Source organism: Triticum aestivum, chromosome 6D (assembly GCF_018294505.1).
Source record: "Triticum aestivum cultivar Chinese Spring chromosome 6D, IWGSC CS RefSeq v2.1, whole genome shotgun sequence".
Classification (NCBI taxonomy): Eukaryota; Viridiplantae; Streptophyta; class Magnoliopsida; order Poales; family Poaceae; genus Triticum; species Triticum aestivum.
Window position 1 is genome coordinate 15,313,666 of NC_057811.1, and position 6,915 is coordinate 15,320,580.

General features: G+C 45.5%; 1 pseudogene; it reads left to right on the top strand.

Moving 5' to 3' along the window:
- Window positions 1-694, top strand: part of LOC123142325 (epoxide hydrolase A-like) — a 1,366-nt pseudogene extending 672 nt beyond the window's left edge.
- The last annotated feature ends 6,221 nt before the right edge of the window (window positions 695-6,915 follow it).

The following is a 6,915-nucleotide window of genomic DNA, read 5'->3' on the forward strand; positions in this document are numbered from 1 at the left end:
TTACATTTTCAGGCACATCTTATCTCATTACCTGGTGGTTGTGGAATTGTAGTCGTGAATGGTCTGTATGTATTGAGCACCATGGCTGTTGCAAAGGACCAACTTGTTTCAAAATCAACCATGTAGGAACCCGGAAGAGCGGAAAGGGCATTCGATTGGTACGATGCTGTAACCGTCCTAAAGAAGTTCTACTCCATCGAATTAGATGACCTCACTGCTCCTCATGGAGTGGAGATAATAGACTTTTTGGAGGCATCACCATCCCCTCTTCCTTGGATGACCGAGGAAGAACTGGGTCGGTGCGCCGAGAAGTTTCAAAAGTATGTTTTCACCGTGTCACTCAACTACTACCGCATGATGGACACGTAAGTTTCACAATTTCTCTACATGATTTCTGTTCAATCTTGCTTTCTAGCACTAATTTATGGGAAACATAGGAACTGGATGCTTGCCGCACTATGGCATGGCGCAATGATCACGGTGCCTGCAAAGTTTATCGGGGGTGATAAGGAGTGTCAAGTCCTTTGGAATCAAACACTACATCGAGAGAGGAGCTTTCAAGTTCAGTGTTCCAGACCTTGAGGCTGCCATCATTGAAGGTCACCACTACCTCCAGCAAGAGCAGGCTGAAAGGGTGAACCCTGAGATACTATCCTTCCTGAAAAAGTTTTCTGGCGAGGAGATGCCAAAATAACCTTGGTACATAAGAATTGAGTAAACATATGGTGTATGATCTGGTTTTGGATATATGAGTTACTTTTCATGAACTGAAAAATGACAAGCTCACAGAACTATATACTCAAATAAATGTCTGCGTTGTAGCTATAACCATTTGTTGAGTTGATCACGAATACAAGAGCTAGCATGTAAAATACCAAGTGTTTAAAGTGAGGTTTGAAGAAGATGTACCATTGTTATCTTAGCACACTAGTAGAAAACAGGGCATAGGTCACAGGGCAGTTTTCACATTAGCCCCGGTTCAGTCACGATCCGGGACCCATGGGGGCATTCGTCCCGGTTCGTGAGCCCAGGGGGCCGGCCGGGGCCTCGTGGGCATTGGTCCCAGTTCGTATGGAACCATTTGTCCCGGTTCGAGCCACGAACCGGGACTAATGGTCCTCGCTCCTGGCCCACAACCATTTGTCCCGGTTCTTGGCATGAACCGGGACAGAAGGCCCGGATTTAGTACCGGTTCATGCCACGAACCGGGACCAATGAGGTGCCTATATATACCCCTCGCCCGCGAGCAGAGCACTCCAGTGCTCTGTTTTTTCTCTGGCCGGCGAGGGGAGGGCTTTGTGGTGCTCTAGCTCACCTCCTATGCACATGAGGTGTTCGATGAAATGCCCGAGCCACACTAGTTAAGCTTTGTCCTCTCGAAGCTCGACCTCAAAGCTCCATTTTCCTCGAGATTTGTCTAGGTTTAGCGGCCCGTCACGTCCCATTCCCGTCTTCACCGCGTCGACCGCCCGCGCCGATCTCGTCGCCGGCAACACCGTGGTGAGCCTCTTGTTCTTATCTTCTTTTTGAAAGAAAAAAATTCTTACTTTAGATAGATACTTGTCTAATTTTCTTACTATTTTATTCCTTCTTATTACATAGTGCGATGGTTTTGGTATCCGCCCCCGTCGGCCCTCGTCCTGTCTATGATTCGGATGTGGTATATATTATCTTTTTATAACTATTTGATTCATTTATTGTTTATGACAAATATACCGACCAGCGTGACATAGATTTTTTTTATCTAGGAGGTGGTTGAACCGGAAATTCTAACCGACCCTATTGTCGAGAGGTTAAATTTAGTTGAAGAAGAAAACAATTACTTGAAGGAAAAAATAAAAAAATTGAGGAGGAGAAGATGATATTGGAGTTGCATGTTGCGGATGTCGTCGATGATCACAAGATCAAGATGGATGCAATGCGTTTGAAGATTAGAAAGATTAGAAAATATGCCATTCATACCGAGGCTTGGTATCATTATGCCGTTGGATCAATTGTTACCTTGGTTGCGATTATGATCGCATTTGTTTTCGCATTGAAATGTTTTACATAGTTTCAATGTATGGTTTAATTAATTAGATGCTCTGGAGAGCTATATATATGTTGTTAGATGAGAACTATGTATGTACTTTGGTTCTAATGTGATGATGAACTTCTATTAATTTGGTCACTTAATTATCTATTCATGATGTTCTGTAATGGTTTTTGACACACTTAATTATATATAATGCACGCAGATGAACCGGCAATGGATGTACGGTGACAGACACACCTCCGAGTACATTAAGGGCGCGCATGATTTTCTCGAAGTGGCTGAGGCAAACAAACAGAATGGTTTTATGTGTTGTCCATGCCCTACATGTGGGAATACGAAATCTTACTCTGACCGGAAAATCCTTCATGCCCACCTGCTTTACAAGGGTTTCATGCCACACTATAATGTTTGGACGAGGCACGGAGAAATGGGGGTTATGATGGAAGACGGCGAAGAAGAAGAGGACGATGACAACTATGTGCCCCCTGAATACGGTGATGCTGCAACGGGGGAAGCTGCTGAAGATCAAGAGGAACCAGACGATGTGCCCAATGATGCTGCAAGGGGGGAAGCTGCTGAAGATGAAGAGGAACCAGTGCCCGATGATGATGATCTCCGCCGGGTCATTGTCGATGCAAGGACGCAATGCGAAAGTCAAAAGGAGAAGCTGAAGTTCGATCGCATGTTAGAGGATCACAAAAAAGGGTTGTACCCCAATTGCGAAGATGGCAACACAAAGCTCGGTACCGTACTGGAATTGCTGCAGTGGAAGGCAGAGAATGCTGTGCCTGACAAAGGATTTGAGAAGCTATTGAAAATATTGAAGAAGAAGCTTCCAAAGGATAACGAATTGCCCGACAGTACATACGCAGCAAAGAAGGTCGTATGCCCTCTAGGATTGGAGGTGCAGAAGATACATGCATGCCCTAATGACTGCATCCTCTACCGCGGTGCGTAAAAGGATCTGAACACATGCCCGGTATGCGGTGCATTGCGGTATAAGATCAGACGAGATGACCCTGGTGATGTTGACGGCGAGCCCCCCAGGAAGAGGGTTCCTGCGAAGGTGATGTGGTATGCTCCTATAATACCACAGTTGAAACGTCTGTTCAGAAACGAAGAGCATGCCAAGTTGATGCGATGGCACAGTGAGGACCGTAAGAAAGACGGGAAGTTGAGAGCACCCGCTGACGGGTCGTAGTGGAGAAAAATCGAGAGAAAGTACTGGGCTGAGTTTGCAGCTGACCCAAGGAACGTATGGTTTGGTTTAAGCGCCGATGGCATTAATCCTTTCAGGGAGCAGAGCAGCAATCACAGCACCTGGCCCGTGACTCTATGTATGTATAACCTTCCTCCTTGGATGTGCATGAAGCGGAAGTTCATTATGATGCCAGTTCTCATCCAAGGCCCTAAGCAACCCGGCAACGACATTGATGTGTACCTAAGGCCATTAGTTGAAGAACTTTTACAGCTGTGGACTGGAAACGGTGTACGTACGTGGGATGAGCACAAACAGGAGGAATTTAACCTGCACGCGTTGCTGTTTGTAACCATCAACGATTGGCCCGCTCTCAGTAACCTTTCAGAACAGACAAACAAGGGATACCACACATGCACGCACTGTTTAGATGACACTGAAAGTATATACCTGGACAAAAGCAGGAAGAATGTGTACCTGGGCCATCGTCGATTTCTTCCGACCAACCATCAATGTCGAAAGAAAGGCAAGCATTTCAAAGGCGAGGCAGATCACCGGAAGAAGCCCGCCATGCGTACCGGTGATCACGTACTTGCTATGGTCAATGATTTACACGTAATCTTTGGAAAGGGTCCCGGCGGACTAGCTGTTCCGAATGACGTTGAGGGACACGCACCCATGTGGAAGAAGAAATCTATATTTTGGGACCTACCCTACTAGAAAGAGCTAAAGGTCCGCTCTTCAATCGACGTGATGCACGTGACGAAGAACCTTTGCGTGAACCTGCTAGGCTTCTTGGGCGTGTATGGGAAGACAAAAGATACACCTGAGGCACGGGAGGACCTGCAACGTTTGCACGAAAAAGACGGCATGCCTCCGAAGCAGTATGAAGGTCCTGCCAGCTACGCTCTTACGAAAGAAGAGAAAGAAATCTTCTTTGAATGCCTGCTCAGTATGAAGGTCCCGACTGGCTTCTCGTCGAATATAAAGGGAATAATAAATATGCCAGAGAAAAAGTTCCAGAACCTAAAGTCTCATGACTGCCACGCGATTATGACGCAACTGCTTCCGGTTGCATTGAGGGGGCTTCTACCGGAAAACGTCCGATTAGCCATTGTGAAGCTATGTGCATTCCTCAATGCAATCTCTCAGAAGGTGATCGATCCAGAAATCATACCAAGGCTAAGGAGTGATGTGGCGCAATGTCTTGTCAGTTTCGAGCTGGTGTTCCCACCATCCTTCTTCAATATCATGACGCACGTCCTAGTTCATCTAGTCGACGAGATTGTCATTCTGGGCCCGTATTTCTACACAATATGTTCCCCTTTGAGAGGTTCATGGGAGTCCTAAAGAAATATGTCCGTAACCGCGCTAGGCCAGAAGGAAGCATCTCCATGGGCCATCAAACAGAGGATGTCATTGGGTTTTGTGTTGACTTCATTCCTGGCCTTGAGAAGATAGGTCTCCCTAAATCGCGGTATGAGGGGAGACTGACTGGAAAAGGCACGCTTGGAGGGGGGAACTCAATAATATGCAGGGACGGATATTCTTGGTCTGAAGCACACTACACAGTTCTACAGAACTCTACCTTGGTGACCCCGTATGTCGATTAACACAAGAACAGTCTGCGCTCCAAACACCCGGAGCAGTGTGACGACTGGATTACATGTGAACACATCAGGACTTTCAGCAGTTGGTTGGAAACACGTCTCAGAGGTGACACCACTGTTTGTTATGAGTTGTACTCGTTGTCCAGGGGACCATCTTCGACTGTATTGACTTACAAAGGATACGAGATAAATGAGAATACATTTTACACGATCGCCCAAGATCAAAAGAGCACCAACCAAAACAGCGGTGTCCGCTTTGATGCAGCAACTGAGAGGGGAAAGGACACATATTATGGTTACATAATGGACATATGGGAACTTGACTACGGACATGATTTTAAGGTCCCTTTGTTTAAGTGCAAATGGGTCAATCTGTCAGGAGGCGGGGTACAGGTAGACCCACAGTACGGAATGACAACAGTGGATCTAAACAATCTTGGGTACACTGACGAATCGTTCGTCCTAGCCAATGATGTGGCACAGGTTATCTATGTGAAGGACATGTCTACCAGACCGAGGAAAAGAAAAGATAAGGAAGCGAATACATCATACGATGAGCCAAAGCGGCACATAATTCTTTCAGGAAAAAGGGACATTGTGGGAGTGGAGGGCAAGACAGACATGTCTGAAGATTATGAAAAGTTTCATGAAATTCCTCCCTTCAAAGTCAAGGCTGACCCAAGCATCCTGATAAACAATGAAGATTATCCATGGTTACGGCGCAATAAGCAAATGACACAAGCGAAGAAAAAGTGAAGACTTTCTCCCGCAACTATTATGATGATAGCATGCCAACTTTGTAATAGACGAGTATGATACCATTGTCCGTTTTGTACAAGAAGTGCATCTAGTTTTTGCCGTAACCCTCTCAACTTTCTTGCACATGCTATGTGGATGAAATGATGATACCACGCCAACTTTCAACCTTTTCGGAGTTCATTTGAAATGCTTTATAAGCCCTGAGTGCAGAGAGGTTAGGCCCGTAAGCTTGCTTTAGAGAGGAGCTCGACAGCTCAGGCGCACCGCACCTTATAAACAGGTGCGGCTCTCTCTTAGCTAGCGAGGTGGGACTAAACTCACCACCACGCCGCTGTGCAAGGCCATTGGTCCCGGTTGGTGGCACGAACCGGGACCAATTCCATCCTTTGGTCCCTGTTGGTGCCACGAACCGGTACTAATGAGGCTGTGGCCCCACGAGCACCTTTAGTACCTGTTCGTGGCACGAACCGGTACTAGAGTTTTTACTAGCTAAGCAGTTTTTTAGTCCCACCTCGCTAGCTGAGAGGCACCAGGAGCGGTTTATAAGCCCTGAGTGCAGAGACGATGATGAAGAGGCGCAATGCTCACGTTGCTTAGCTTCAAGCCTTGAGGAATAAGGTAGACTGCATCGAGCTATGTGCAGTGCAGTCTACACTATTCCGAAAGGCTTGAAACAAATCAACGCGCATTGCGCCTCTTTTTTATTTTTAATCATTAAAAGCAAAAAGAATTTTCATAAAGAACTTTTTTTGATAGAAACTTTAATAGCAGAAAGAATTATCATAAAGTAAAATAAATAAGTAATTAGAAACAAAATAAAATAAATAAGTTTTTTGTTGTAAGTAGAAATAAAACAAAATAAATATAGCAAAAAAGAAAATAAAAAACTAAATACAGCAAAAAGAATTTTCATAAAGAACTAATGGCACTAATAGAAAGTTTATATGTTTTCTAAAACTAATGGCACTAAGAGACAGTTTATAATTTTGCTGACCTAAAAGCAAAAAGAATTAAAAAATAAAGCAAAAAACAAAAGAAAATAAATAATGCAAAAAATTTAAAAAACTGCCACCTATTGGGCCACCACGGCCTGAATACAACTAGAAACCCAACCTGGGCCAGGATTCAGGCGCGCAGAAGGCCCAATAGGCCCACAGACAGCACAGTGTGACATTAGGCCCGTAAGCCTGCATTTGAGAGGAGCTCGAGAGGGCAGCCGCAGTGGGGCTTATAAACCACTCCGAGCCCCTCTCAACTAGCGAGGTGGGACTAAACTTTTGGCCGCGGGCAGCGCAAGGCCTTTGGTCCCGATT